Here is a 15713-nt window from a genome sequence, read left to right on the forward strand (position 1 = left end):
GAAGGAGAAACAGGCTCCCTGCTGATCAGGGATCCTGATGTGAGGCTCGATTCCAGGACCCCGGGATCAAGACCTTAGCCAAAGGCAGCCACTTAACCAACTGAATGACCTAGGAACCCATTGATCTATGAATTTCTTAAAATAATTTACAAAGAGAAAACCTGCCCCTGGACCAAACTTGAAATTCTAATATTCCTCACTTGAGAGTTTACTTCCCGGGGTGCTTTGCTGGCTCCGTTGGAAGAGTGAGAGACTCTTGATCTCAGAGTTTAAGCCCCATGTTGGGTGTAGGGATTAGTTAAGTAAATAAAACTTTTGTTTTGTTTTGTTTTTAAGTGTATTTCCTGGGGCATCTGGGTGGCTTCGTTGGTTGGGCGACTTGCTCTTTCTTTCAGTTCAGTCATGATCTTGGGGTTGTGGGGATCTCCCCCTGTGGGGCTCCACTCTCTGTGGGTAATCTGCTTGAGATTCTCTCTTTCCCTCTATCCCTGCCCTAGCTCACACTGTCTCTCTCTCTCTCTCTCTCTCTCTCCAAAATAAATAAATATGGACACTTGTGTGGCTCAGTTGCTTATGTGTCTGCCTTTGGCTCAGGTCATGATCTCCGGGTCCTGGAATCAAGCCCCATGTCTGGCTCCCTGCTCAGTGTGGGAGTCTCCCACTGCCCCTTCGTTCCTGCTCATGCTCATTCTCTTGCTACCAAATAAATAAAATCTTTAAAAATAAAATGAAATAAAATAAGTAAATCTGGGGCGCATGGGTGGCTCAGTGGGTTAAAGCCTCTGCTTTCGGCTCGGGTCATGATCCCAGGATCCTGGAATCGAGCCCCACATCGGGCTCTCTGCTCAGCAGGGAGCCTGCTTCCTCCTCTCTCTCTGTCTGCCTCTCTGCCTACTTGTGATCTCTGTCTGTCAAATAAATAAATAAATCTTTAAAAAAAAAAAAAGTAAATCTTCAGCTGCCTTGGGGGGCTCAGCAGTGAAGCAACCAACTCTTGATTTTGGCTCAGGTCATGATCTCAGGGTCATGAGATCGAGCCCCACATCAGGCTCTGTGCTCAACAGGAAGTCTGCTTGAGATCCTCTCTCTCCCACTCTCCCTGCTCTCTCTCTCTGAAATAAATAAGATAAGATAAAATAAAATAAATAAATCTTAAGAAAAAGATACATTTCCTTACATCATGTGAATTTTCAAAAATTCATTTCACAGCTTCTATTCAATTAGTAAGGAGAGACTCAAAGTTTTTATAAAATAGGAAAAGATGGCTGAACCAGCAAAAACTTCTTAGATGTGTGAAGTTGTGCAAAATGCCTGCAAACATTAACACAAACACAAAGCATCAACCTATGTATCAACAGTGAAAGGATTTTCCTAGAGAGAGTGACCTGGCATACCACAGAGCTGTAGAAAAAGGAACTCCCTTTATTTTTACAAATGATCCATAAGCCCCATTGGTACAGTTGGAGACTCTAGTCTGAGCCCTTCTGTCTGGAGCAGTGACCCAAAAAAGACCCTGAGGAAAAACACCCTCGTAGAGCTACCAGCCTGTACATGAGAAATGGGTGCTAAGCTCCAGGCAACTAGCAACAGTGTGGAGAGCAACAATGGTGGCCAAATATTTCATCCTTATTGCTCTGGTGATAGCCAACCCTCACATTAGAGGATGGTCAGCCATGATATTTGTGGCTAATTGACTACTATATTCTCCTCAGTTATTAAGTGGTTTACATTGCCTATAAGGGGAAACTTCCTGAGAGCAAACCAGCTGAACATTAAGAGGGGAGGTAAGTTCCGGATATTCCATGTACTGACCTAAAATGATGGACTCTTTGAATGTGTTTGCATTGTGTAAACATTTTATTCTTTTTTTTTTTTTTAATTTATTTATTTCACACGGGGAGAGAGAGAGAGAGATCACAAGTAGGCAGAGAGGCAGGCAGAGAGAGAACAGGAAGCAGGATCCCTGCTGAGCAGAGAGCCCAATGCGCGGCTCAATACCAGGACCCTGAGATCATGACCTGAGCCAAAGGCAGAGGCTCAACCCACTGAGCCATCCAGGTGCCCCAAAACATTCTATTCTTATTTTGTCTTCCGAATTGTATTTTTGAAGAGAGACTTGTCTACCTTCCTGAACTCTGTCTTCCTGAACCTCTGTCCCTCTTACACTTTGTATACCCAAAACTTAGCAAAGGCTTGATATACATTAGGTATTTGGTAAGTATTGATTGAATTAAATGTTAAAGGTGTTATTGTTTGGTAATTTCTATACAACCTCTCACTTAGATACATGGAGATCCTGTGATAATGATTTCATCTTTTGCCAAAGCAATAAAACATTAGCTCTTTGACTACGGAGAAAGACCAAAATTACATTGAGACATACATCAAATTTCTACAGAAAGGCTTTTTAGGGGCCCACTCTTGGTTTCCACTTGAGTCGTGGTGTTGGGGTGGTGAGACTGAGCCCTGCATCAGGCTCCGTGCTCAGCATGGAATCTGCTTGGGATTGTCTCTCCCCTCTCTCTGCCCCTCCTACTCATGCTCTCCCTCTGTCCCTCTCTCTAGAGCGAATAAATAAATCTTTAGGAAAAAAAGGGAGATGGGTGCTTGGGTGGCTCAGCTGGTTGAGCGACTGCCTTCAGCTCAGGTCATGATCCAGGATTCCCAGGATTGAGCTCAGGTCATGATCCAGGATCCCCGGGATCAAATCCCACATCAGGCTCCCAGCTCCATGGGGAATCTGCTTCTCCCTCTGACCTTCTCCTCTCCTGTGCTCTCTCTTTCACTCTCTCTCTAAAATAAATAAATAAAAAGAAAAAGAGAGAGAGAGAAAGAAAGGAAGGAGGAAGGAAGAAAGGTAAAAAGGTATTCTTTTTCCTTTTGGATTACATGGTGTAGTTAAAGATCATAAGGTACCCTAAAAAAATACAGAGAGTAAGATAAAATAATAAAATAATAATGCCAATAATTAGTAATACTTATAATACTAAGTCCTGTATGACTATAGATAGAGTTTACTCTTTAGATCACTTCCAGAGATACTTAGAAAGGCCCAACTCTTTCTTAAATATGAAAACACACTTTCATAACTAAGGCATTAACCTCTATCCTCTTTCAATGAAAACATGCGTGGGACCATGTCTGTAACAAGTGTGTGTAACAAGTTGGTGTAAAATGTCTCGATTCGTATTCTTCTGTTCATTAATTCCATGAAACTAGAATCACAGATAGTTAAGGCGAGTCACATGAGAACCTGGGTCCTCTACATTTTTTCAGAACCCCTCCAGCTGTCTAATTTGGACAATCCTCACCCAGGTTCTGAATGGAGTTGGAAGGTTTTGACGCTGTGTCCCATGTACTGAACCCTCCATTTATTATTCTGGGTTTAGGGAAGCACAGGTCTGCGGGCTTGGGCACTGTTAGACACTGATATGAAGAAACAGGAACACCAGCACACATGCATTATTTTTATCCCGGAATATACCCCATGTGGGACAGCAGATCAAACCTGCCTACTAACAGGTTGTCATAATCCCCTCCTGTCTTCTGCATCTGCGCCTTCTCTCCACCGACCAAGTGGCTGGGATTTGTTCAAGTTGCAGCTTTCAGAGTATCTTGTGTTGTGCCTCTTAGGAAATTCGCAGTTATTACAGAAAAGAAACCAGGCTGTTATTGCAATAAATCCACCTTTTTTTAAAATATCAAAGCTTAGAGAATTAATCTAGTGTATGAGTGTGTTATCTTGTGCCCTAAACTGCCGTCTTTTCTTTCCACCACACATGTGTTTAATGATGCATCAACCTCATTGTCCAGAACCTTCCATTCTTCTTCAGAATGGCAACAATCAATATACTGCCCATTTTGTCCCTTTGTCTTTTTCAACAATAAGTTCTCCCAGCAGAGCCAAAAGCAGAAAAGCAAAACAACAACAAAAAAAACTATGACCTTTCCAATATGCCATTAGAACTAGTCAGAGTTCAGAAAAAAATTACGAGAAATATTCAAATAAGATTGTGACACACGCATAGACATTTTTTCAGCTTTCCTTGAAAACATTTTTACTTCTTGGTCTAAACTATGAGTGTAGACAAAATGGTATGTGTGCATGTTTGTATGTATATGAAAAGCAATAAACAGAAAACATTCATGAAACACTACCAAATATACTGTGAAATGTATTTTGGCATTTTCATTAAAAAAAAAAAAAATCCACCGTGCTTCTGTTTCCATAGAAGACACTAGAACTCTCAGAATGTTATTTATTCCATTTTCAGCATGTCTTCTTCCAGAGACAGGGAACACAAAAATAAGGGTTCTTTCAGTCCAGACTATCACATCACAATCCATCTGCATCCTAAAGGCAAGGGCATTTCCAAACAATCATTACATTGTCCTTTCAGCAATAATACACTGTAACACTTTTCAATTGTTTCCACACAGTCAAAGGGATTCATCCAGTGGCAACAGCCACAGGCAAAACAGACACCAGTATAAACACATCCTTTATAGCTTCTCATGGGGAAATGCAAAAATAGATAACATAAGCACCTCATGACAAAATATTACAGGCTATTTTAACCATGCTAGAGTTGTAGGTGGCACATTCTAGAAAATTATAATCAAATAAAATAGCTCCTTTCCCTCAAGAGTCTGAAATCTATGTGGCGAAAGCATGTATTTATTTGGTCTTGCTCTAAACTACCCATTTATAGTTTGTCTTTCAACACATCCAGGAACGCCAAGATTCCTCAGTCCCTGAGGAGAAACAAAGTGGCCTGTTCTGAACCCCTCGGTGGCTTGATAGCAGTTCAAACATCACTTTGCTTCACACAGCGTTCTAATTGCCCTCGTCCTATCTCCTACCCCTTCATCAAGAGGATGGAAGTGGGATTTGACCTCTTTTCTCCTTCAGTTATGCAGTTGATTAGACCAATGGAGGAAAGAGATGTTCTGAGGGAAAAAAAAAAAGGATTACGCATGGACGTCATGTCTGTCTACAGTCATTGCCACTGAGCCAAACAATCTGACTTGGCCGACTGAAAAGAAATTACCTGTCAAATCTTCATTAGGCACAGAATCAGTGTAATTCAATTGCTGAGGTCACTATCCTCTAGGGCCAGGCATCTCTGAGATGGAGCCTTCCATCTCTATAATCATCCTCAAAAGAAAAACTAGAAAAGGGACGCCTGGGTGGCTCAGCCAGTTAAGTGTCTGCCTTTGCCTCAGGTCATGATCCTAAGGTCCTGAGATCAAGTCGCACATCAGGCTCCTTGCTCACGGGGATCCAGCTTCTCCTGCCTGCCTCTTTCCCTGCTTGTATACTCTCTCTCTCTGACAAATAAGTAAAATCTTAAAACAAAACAACAACAACAAAAATCAAGAAAGAGAATCACGGGTTGAGATCTGGTACCTCAGTTTCTAGTTTCTGGTGCGAACTAGTCATTATCACCTACCCGGGCCCATTCACCCAACAGAGTTCGGCGGCCCACTTTGACCCAATGATAAAGGTCAGGGCAAGGCCAGACCCAAGGAACGATGATGTGGCGGAGGGAGGGACGGCTGTGTTCAGTTTGGTTTTACTTTTTCCAGTTGCTTTAACATTTTTTCAGATCGTCAGAGCAATATGTGCTCAATTTAGAAAATTCAAAAAGTAGAGAATTAATAAAGAAACAAAATAGAGACACCTGAGTAGAGAAGTCAGTTAAACATTCAACTCTTGATTTCAGCTCAGTTCAAGACCTGGGGGTCATGAGATTGAGCCCTTCGTTGGTTCTGTGCCCAGCATGGAGTCTTCTTGAGGTTCTCTCTCCCTCTCCTGCTCCCACTTGTGCTCTCTCTTGCTCTCTGAAATAAATAAATAAATCTTAAAAAAGAAAGAAAGAAAGAAAGAAACAAAATAATGCTACCACCTGGAGAAAAACACCACCTGGTTCACACCAGAAACTAGAAACTGAGGTACCAGATCTCAACCTGTGATTCTCTTTCTTGATTTTTGTTGTTGTTGTTGTTTTGTTTTGTTTTAAGATTTTACTTATACCAAAAAGTATAGAGAAGGGGCGCCTGGGTGGCTCAGGGGGTTAAGCTGCTGCCTTCGGCTCAGGTCATGATCTCAGGGTCCTGGGATCGAGTCCCGCATCGGGCTCTCTGCTCAGCAGGGAGCCTGCTTCCCTCTCTCTCTCTCTCTCTCTCTGCCTGCCTCTCCATCTACTTGTGATTTCTGTCAAATAAATAAATAAAATCTTTAAAAAAAAAAAAGTATAGAGAATACTTTTTCCTGGTTCAAGAATTTACCAACAGTGGAATGGCTAGTAAATCTCCCGAAAGCCATGCTGTCATTCCTCTGGTTTCGCCTCAAAAGCACCAGAATGGAGTGGTATTTCGTACAGGATATTATAGCTGCCCATTCACTTGTTTGTCATGCCTTGTTCTTGAGGCAGTGTCTGTCACATAGTAGTTATTCAATAAACCTTTCTTAATTGAAGTTAATTCAATCTAATTAACCAGTAAGGGACACCTAGGCAGACTTAGAAGCGCAGAATCAGAAGTTTAGTTTTGGTTCACAGTTCTCGCCAAGAGCAAATCACGTTTTATCTGATGAAGAGTATATACTTTTCTTTCAAAGTAAAGCATCTACCTTCTTTTTTTTTTTTTTTTTTTTTAACAAATGAGCTTTTATTTTAGGCCTCCTGGGACCATTCGGAAAATTGCCCTATTCAAGCTGATAAAATGCAAGCTTGGAGGAGCTGTATTCTGTGACTTATAACCCCCAGTGCTATGAAGTGAATTAAAAAATAAGAAAAACAGGGGCACCTGGGTGACTCAGTTAAGCATCTAACTGTTGATCTCAGCTCAGGTTTTTTTTTTTGTTTGTTTGTTTGTTTGTTTGTTTTTTTAATTTTTTATTTTTTATAAACATATATTTTTTATAAACATATATTTTTATCCCCAGGTCTGTGAATCACCAGGTTTACACACTTCACAGCACTCACCAAATCACATACCCTCCCCAATGTCCATAATCCCACCCCCTTCTCCCCAAGCCCCTCCCCCCGGCAACCCTCGTTTGTTTTGTGAGATTAAGAGTCACTTATGGTTTGTCTCCCTCCCAATCCCATCTTGTTTAATTTATTCTTCTTCTACCCACTTAAGCCTCCATGTTGCATCACCACTTCCTCATATCAGGGAGATCATATGATAGTTGTCTTTCTCTGCTTGACTTATTTCGCTAAGCATGATACGCTCTAGTTCCATCCACGTTGTTGCAAATGGCAAGATTTCATTTCTTTTGATGGCTGCATAGTATTCCATTGTGTATATATACCACATCTTCTTGATCCATTCATCTGTTGATGGACATCTAGGTTCTTTCCATAGTTTGGCTATTGTGGACATTGCTGCTATAAACATTCGGGTGCATGTGTCCCTTTGGATCACTACATTTGTATCTTTAGGGTAAATACCCAATAGTGCAATTGCTGGGTCATAGGGCAGTTCTATTTTCAACATTTTGAGGAACCTCCATGCTGTTTTCCAGAGTGGCTGCACCAGCTTGCATTCCCACCAACAGTGTAGGAGGGTTCCCCTTTCTCCGCATCCTCGCCAGCATCTGTCATTTCCTGACTTGTTGATTTTAGCCATTCTGACTGGTGTGAGGTGATATCTCATTGTGGTTTTGATTTGTATTTCCCTGATGCCGAGTGATATGGAGCACTTTTTCATGTGTCTGTTCGCCATCTGGATGTCTTCTTTGCAGAAATGTCTGTTCATGTCTTCTGCCCATTTCTTGATTGGATTATTTGTTCTTTGGGTGTTGAGTTTGCTAAGTTCTTTATAGATTCTGGACACTAGTCCTTTATCTGATATGTCGTTTGCCTTCTTAACCTTTAATTAGCTTGATGGAATTTTCTATCTTTGATGATTCTGACATCTCATAAATGTCCAGAGAGAGAAAGAGAAAAAGAAGTCACAGAATGATCAGCATTTAAAAATGTCTAATTAGAGTATTTCCTGCTGTTAACACATATCTTATTCTCAAACTTCATTCATAACTCTAGGTAAATATATATATATATATATATATATATATATATACACACACACACACACATACATACACACACATATATAATCTCAAAAGCCACCATGAGATATAACTGAGAGATCCAGACATAAAGGTATAGGATGTAGGCTTAAAATTTGGTTCTGGTATTTTCTTTTCCCAACTTTATTATTTTTTTTTAAGTTTTATTTATTTAGGCAGTCTCTACACTCCATGTGGGGCTCAAACTCATGACCCTGAGATCAAGAGTCACATGCTTTTCCCACTGAGCCAGCTAGGTGCCCTTTCTTTTCCTGTCTTTATCACAACATGGCATAAAATAACTATAGATATAAACAGTAACTTAGGTAATTATTATCCTGTGCACTCTATAAAGGAAAAATACTCACACTCAGCCATTAAGGTTGTCTCCTTGAGACAATTTGCCCATCATGCAGGGTAGTTTGGGTCAAAGCACTTTTTCCCTTTTCCTTTTAAAATGCCTTACAGAGAACTTGTGGGAGAGACAATTGTCTTCTTCACCGAAGAGCTGATTGGGCCACACTCTCTTGCTGGGATGAATCAGGAAAGTCACACAATTCGCATCCTGGGACCTAAGATGTTGGTGTAAAAGTTTTAAACGGTGAGCAGCAGTCCCATCTCGGGGTCTCCTTGGGGAAGGACAGCAGATCACCCACCCAAGTGACAGCAGTTCCCATTCACCACTGTCCAAGACCTGCTCACTCACAAACTCACTCCTGTCGCTCCGCAAAGTTGACTGGGCTCGGGGGGCCTGATGCGTCCTGACAACATCACAGGAGATGAAGTTAATAAATCTGCAGGCCAGGAGGTTCGCCTATAATAAAAAATACAGTGCGTGGATAAATCAAACCCTGACTTCTCCACCCCCAACCCCAGGCCACCCCCCACCCTGCTGTAAGTGAGCTTTGTGGAAAACCAGTATATGAGAATTTTGTTTTGTAAGCCTAGAATTGTAACAAGAGAAATTAGTTGTATAATTCAAGGATCTGATGGTATCAAGTGTTTGGGCTCTGTCCATCTCACTGAGTTCTTTTGTTGTCTTTCAGTCTGCAGGTAAAACAAAGCCCTTTCGGGCATGGTTATCGGTAGCAATATAACCGGGGTGTACTGGAACTAAATGTTGTAGTCAAATTTTAGTGGATGGTGGGGTCCAATCAGAAACGTCCAGCTTGTTGGCCAGACTCCTTGAGTTTTAACATATATATATACTATTTAATTAAAATAGAGGGGGGAGCTAAATTGACCCCCAAAATGCAGCCTGATTGCCAGGATCCTTAAATGAGCACTATCTTAACCTGCCCAGACCCAGGTAGGGTGAGGAGCTATGAATAAGCTGTCTTTAGCCTCTTATCCACACCTGTGGCTGGAGAGTTGGAGCTAACTAGTGAGTTAGAGGGGATAGAGAGAGAGGCAAGCAGCACAGACATGGCCTGGGGGGAACCTTGGGAACCTGGGTTGCTAGACTCACCTGTCTCCGTTACTTGGTAAAGAAACCAAATGTTGCTAGTTTTTAATTTCATTTAAGTTTCCATCCCTCTCTCCGTGTTTTAACAAAACACTTTTAACAAAATCATCAGTGGGAGCAACTGAAGGGCCACCTCAAAATAATATGTAAGGGTGCCTGGGTGGCCCTAAGCATCTGCCTTCAGCTCAGGTCATGATCCCAGGGTCCTGGGATAGAGTCCTGCATTGGGCTCCCTGCTCAGTGGGGAGTCTGCTCCTCCTTCTCCCTCTGCCTGTTACCTGAGCCCCGCCCCCCTGCTTGTGCTCTTTCTCTATCAAATAAATAAAATCTAAAATAAATAAATGAATAAATGAATAAATAAAAATATGTAAAATCTCTTTGATTTACAAAACTTCAAATCAACAAATTGTGCAGGGAAAGCATCTCAGATCTAACTGAGACTGCCCACCAAGAGAACAGGCAGGAGACAGGAATTCCAATTTAAAACAGACTGGAAAGGGGCGCCTGGGTGGCTCAGTGGGTTAAGGCCTCTGCCTTCGGCTCAGGTCATGGTCCCGGGGTCCTGGGATCGAGCCCCGCATCGGGCCTTCTGCTCAGCAGGGAGCCTGCTTCTCTGCCTGCCTCTCTGCCTGCTTATGATCTCTGTCTGTCAAATAAATAAATAAAATCTTTAAAAAATAAAAAAATAAAACAGACTGGAAATTAACATTACCCAACACCATGATCAGTTTCTCCTGATGAGCTGGTTAAACTTTTAAATCCCACTTGCACAAAACTTGGCCAAAAATGATGAGGGTTTTGTTTGGTTTGTCAATTGTTAGCTTTCTAATTAAGCCTTCTTTACTGACTTGATTGAAACATGCTTCAAAGTATTTCATTGAAATAGTTCTGATGGGCTACATATGAAATTTTATTGCAGAAATGTCTTCTAATCCAAGAATCAGTTTGACATGAAATCTGTTGTTTGTCATAAGCTCCCATAAACTAAAAGAAGACACAAGTACCTTTTAACCTAGTGGAGAAAAGTTTCTCTTTCCTTTGCTCCCAGTTGTTTTTAGGCAAAATGAATCACGGTAGAAAGACTGTAATATAGTAACTCACACAAAAGTATTAATGACCAAAATAGCTTACAGTATTGACTCATCCAAACCATTAGTATTTTAACGAGACGATGCCTTAATGTAAAGGAATGAATCACAGTTTTTGGAATGTCAGGCATCTAAGACTCAATGAGGGAAGAGATGGGTCAGATAACAACGACTCCATCAGCAACGTGGCCGAATGGTTCAAAGTGTGAGCTTTGAATTCACTCAGATCTAAATTGGGTCCTGCCTCTGGATATTTCTAGCTTTGGATATTCTAGCTGGATATTTCTAGCTGAGCAAGTAAATTACTTAACCTATTTCAGGGTCAGTTTTCTTACCTTCTTCACACAATTGTTTTCTTGGGATTTTTGTTTTTAAGATTTTATGTATTTATTTGACAGAAAGAGAGAGAGCACAAGTAAGCTGAGCAGCAGGAACAAGAGAAGGAGAAGCAGGCTCCCTGCTCAGCAGAGACCCAGATATGGGGCTCAATCCCAGGATCCTGGGATCACGACCTGAGCCAAAGGCAAATGCTTCACAGACTAAGCCACCCAGGCACAACTGTCATAGAAATTAAATGAGGGGCGCCTGGGTGGCTCAGTGGGTTAAACTGCCTTCAGCTCAAGTCATGATCCCAGGGTTCTGGGATGGAGCCCCACCTTGGGCTCTCTGCTCGGCAGGGTGTCTGCTTCTCCCTCTCCCTCGTCCTCTGCCTGCTGCCTCCTGCTCTCCCTTCTTAGGCTCCCTCTCTCCCTCTTTGTCAAATAAATAAAATCTTTTTTAAAAAATTACATGAAATAACCATAGAAAGTGCTTAATGCAGTGCCTAGCATATAAAAAGTCACATGAAATGAGTTTATTAAAGGTCATCCATCAATCCTAAAATCACAAAAGGCTGGGGTTTTTTTTTTTTTTTAAGATTTTTTTTTTTAAGATTTATTTATTTATTTATTTGACAGAGAGAGATCACAAGTAGGCAGAGAGGCAGGCAGAGAGAAAGAGGAGGAAGCAGACTCCCTGCTGAGCAGAGAGCCCGATGCGGGGCTCGATTCCAGGACCCCGGGATCATGACCTGAGCCGAAGGCAGAGGCCTAACCCACTGAGCCACCCAGGCGCCCCTTAAGATTTTTTTTTTAACTTAGTTGACAGACAGAGATCACAAGTAGGCAGAGAGGCAGGCAAGGGTTGGGGGTGAGAGAAGCAGTCTCCCTGCTAAGCAGAGAGCCCAGTGTGGGGCTTGATCTCAGGACCCTGGGATCACGACCCAAGCGGAAGGCAGAGGATTTAACCCACTGAGCCACCCAGGCGCCCCAAGGCTGGGGTATTTAAAAATATTTTATTTTCTTTCTTTATTTGAGAAAGAGAGAAAGAGAGAGACCATGAATGGAGGGAAGGGTGGCAGAGGGATAAGGAGAAGCAGACTCCATGCTGAGCCGGGAGCCTGATGCAAGGCTCAATCCCAGGACCCTAAAATCATGACACAAGCAGAAAGCAGCCGCTTAACCAATGAGCCACCCGGGGGCCCCTGCGAAAGGCTGGCTCTACAAGAAGCTTCCAAATTCCACATTGTCCGCCACCCATTGACATTTAAGGAATATTCTACTAACTTTCTAAGTTTACAACTATAGCACCCTTACATTTATGGGAAAGTGGTTTGTTATTTAAAACTATTGATAGCTAGTTAACCCTATCTACCAAGTGATGTATTTTTAGGATCTGGTTTCTATTTATTTTATTTATTTTTTTAAATTTTAATTAGGCTCCACATCTAATGTGGGTCTTGAACTCATGATCCTGAGATGGAGAGTTGACATGCTTTACCCACTGAGCCAGCCAGGGGCCCCTAGTTTCTACTTAAATGCAGAGAGTGGCCGCTGGGGGGGCTCAGGGGTTAGCGTTTGCCACCCTCGATCCCAGGGTCATGAGTTCAAGCCCCACACTGGGTGTAGAGCTTAGTTATAATAAATAAGTAAATGTGTTTGTAGAGTGGGTTAAAGCCACTATATTGAACTCTCACACTTTCTGAGAAGATGTGGTTCTCTGGGATAATAAAAACTGGTGAGTCAAAGGCTAGGACAAAGACAAACACGAAGAATCGAGACAATCAAAAAGGACGTCAGGGAAACCTCTATGAAGACGAAAGATCTGGAAGTGTTCATTAACTCATTGGGGGAAATACATTCACAGCGAGTGCATCTCAAACCAGCGTTCGTACACTTTAACTGTTTTACAGTTTTCTTAGTGGATTATACCTCAATAAGCTGAAAATAAGGAAAACTATATCTTCCATTTACAAAAGAGAGAGAGAGAGGAAAGGAAAAAATTTTTCTTCTTGCCAAAATTAAGTAAAGGATGGAGTCATAGCTGAATTGACTTTTTGTTTAAATTTAATTTTTACTGTCCCGATTCTATAAGTGACAGAATGCCTGCAGAAAGAGGAGAGGCCTTTTATAGGTTAAAAGATGCTGCGGGGCGGGGGGAAGGGGTGCGGGGGGGGGGGGCGCTCCTGGGTGGCTCAGTGGGTTAAAGCCTCTGCCTTCGGCTCAGGTCATGATCCCAGCATCCTGGGATCGAGCTCTGCATGGGGCTTCTCTGCTCAGCGGGGAGCCTGCTTCCTTCTCTCTCTCTCTCTCTCTCTCTCTCTCTCTCTCTCTCTCTGCTTGCTTGTGATCTCTGTCAAATAAATAAATAAAATCTTCAAAAAAAAAAAAAAACAAAGAATAAAAGATGCTGCAGGGAGGGAAGAGAGAGGCAGTTAACTGGTGTTGGATGAATTTGAAAAACAACTTGAAGCTTCTATGAGGCAGGACGTTCCGGAGAGCCTCGGGGTGTGACAGGCTACACGCGTTCTGCGATAAAAATCTGATGATCCAAGTCATGAGCTTATTATATTCAAGAGGAAGCTGCAAGGACCTTAGGAAAAGGAAATGGCATTTTCCCGGGACTGTGACTGCGGTTACCATCAGTTTAAACACTTTATTTTGCACTTCGTGGCAAACAATCAGGGAAGCTCTTGTTTTCCCCGCAGGTTGATGTAAGTACCTCCTGTATGTCCAGATCCGCTGGGAATTTGAATTTCCCTTTGTAAGCGTTAGACTTAAATTGTCTTCTAAACTGGTGGGAGCTTAGGCTCATCATTGTGGAAGACAGTAAAAATTCATCATTCTGGTGAAAAGATCAAGAAAGGGTAACTATCTAAATGTGAGATTTGACAATTTATTTGTCCTTAGCCCTAATGAGATTTAACTCCCAGGTGCTCCAAAATGACTTACTATTAGGGGACAATTAGTAGAATTAAATGAAGCAGAGATCCTTCATGCTATTCCTCATTTTGATCTGTTGATTAAAATGACAGTAAGCACCTCTCAAGTACTACAGGAGAGGACCTGTTGTGTTCAAACCAAAGGTTATGACTCTTCTATTAGAGACAAATGTATATACTTTGGAATATTCATGCATTCTGACCCTTTTAAATGTAGCACTTTCCATCTCATGACCATCAGACATTTTTAAATTTTGATCCATCATTTAAAAAAAATTTTTTTTTAAGTAGGCTCCCTGCTTGTCGCACCTTAGGTGGCTCAGTCCATTAAGCGTCCATCTCCTTGTTTTGGCTCAGGTTATGATCTCAGGGTTCTGAGATCAAGCCCCGCATCAGGCTCCACACTCAACATGGAGTCTGCTTGTCCCTCTCCCTCGGCTCCTACCCCTGCACTCATTTTCTCTTTCTCTCACTCTCTCCCTCCACTCATATATAAATAGTCTTTAAAAAAAAAAAAAAAGTAGGCTCCTTGCCCAGCGTGGGACTTAGACTCCTGACCTCAAGAATGAGAGTCATGGGGCACCTGGGTGGCTCAAAACCTATGGGTTAAAGCCTCTGCCTTCGGCTCAGGTCATGATCTCAGGGTCCTGGGATCGAGCCTCAGCAGGGAGCCTGCTTCCTCCTATCCCTCTGCCTGCCTATCTGCCTACTTGTGATCTCTGTCTGTCAAACAAATAAATTAAATCTTTAAAAAAAAAGAATGAGAGTCACTTGCTCTACCAACTGAGCCCGCCAGATGCCCCGATTCATTATTTAAAAATTGAAATCAAAGCCCTAAAGCTGAACCTATCAGATTAACGATAATTCTGGGTAGCCTCACCTAGTGACACTGTCTGTGATTCAGAGCTTCATTGGACAAAAAGGAAGAGACTTTGGCCAGGATCCCCATAGACTCACTTCCTCATAAGCATTTGATGAGGAAGGACCACCAATCACTCTGTGCTTGCGACAAAAAGTCACAAACAGTCCCTGCCTTCCAGAACTTCTAAGTGGAGAGGGACAGGTGGACAGACCTGTATCACATCCACTAATCCAATCTGCACACTCTTGCTATGTCTCAGCTGTGCTGTAGAAATCAAGTGCCCATGTTTGTCCCATGCTTGGGCCACAGTAAGATGCAACATCCTGTTATTTCAAGATGCCCATAATGAGGACCCAGAGAAACTGAGGAAAGGGTAAACTGTATGACATTTTTCAAAAGATCTCCATGTCTAGAAAGTTTTTGTTTTGTTTTGTTTTGATTCTTCCAGCTGGATGCTTAATGGTAGGTTTACACTATCTGGAAAATTCAGCTGGAACACGTTATCCTCTTATAGTGCAAATGAATGAATTATTAATGGGCCTTATTAAAAAAAAGCAGAAAAAATTGGCATTTTTTTGTTACATATCCTATGAAAAAGTATATGATTTGTCTAAGAAGACATTCTCTAATGTCTAATTCACTTAAGAAGCACGATATCTAAGTATGTAATAAAGATTATTTTCTCTGCTAGAAATCTGAAGAGCCTAAAACCAAACAGAATTAAGGGTCAGAGACACAAGTATCAGGACAGAGCCGTAAACTGTATAAGATTGGAGATCTCTGGCAAATACACACACAAAATTTGTTTATTGTTTTTATTTTATTTTATTTATTGTTTTCATTTTAATTGGTAATTTTACTGCACTTAAATATCAGCAAGGGGCACAGTTATGACGTATCACCTGCTTACTTCCAATTAGAGGCAAGGCCAGTCCATTTCAAAGTCTGTATGGTTTCTG

General features: G+C 41.8%; 1 long non-coding RNA gene across 1 annotated transcript in view; it reads right to left on the reverse strand.

Moving 5' to 3' along the window:
* Positions 1–4268: 4268 nt before the first annotated feature.
* Positions 4269–15713, reverse strand: part of LOC131839890 (uncharacterized) — a 73701-nt gene continuing 62256 nt past the window's right edge. The window contains exons 2-4 of the long non-coding RNA XR_009357059.1: positions 8787–8894; positions 8449–8652; positions 4269–5844 (exon numbers count right to left, since the gene is read on the reverse strand). This is a non-coding gene — a long non-coding RNA (uncharacterized LOC131839890). The remainder of the gene's footprint in view (positions 5845–8448; positions 8653–8786; positions 8895–15713) is intronic.

Source organism: Mustela lutreola, chromosome 8, assembly GCF_030435805.1.
Source record: "Mustela lutreola isolate mMusLut2 chromosome 8, mMusLut2.pri, whole genome shotgun sequence".
In the NCBI taxonomy this organism is placed as follows: domain Eukaryota; kingdom Metazoa; phylum Chordata; class Mammalia; order Carnivora; family Mustelidae; genus Mustela; species Mustela lutreola.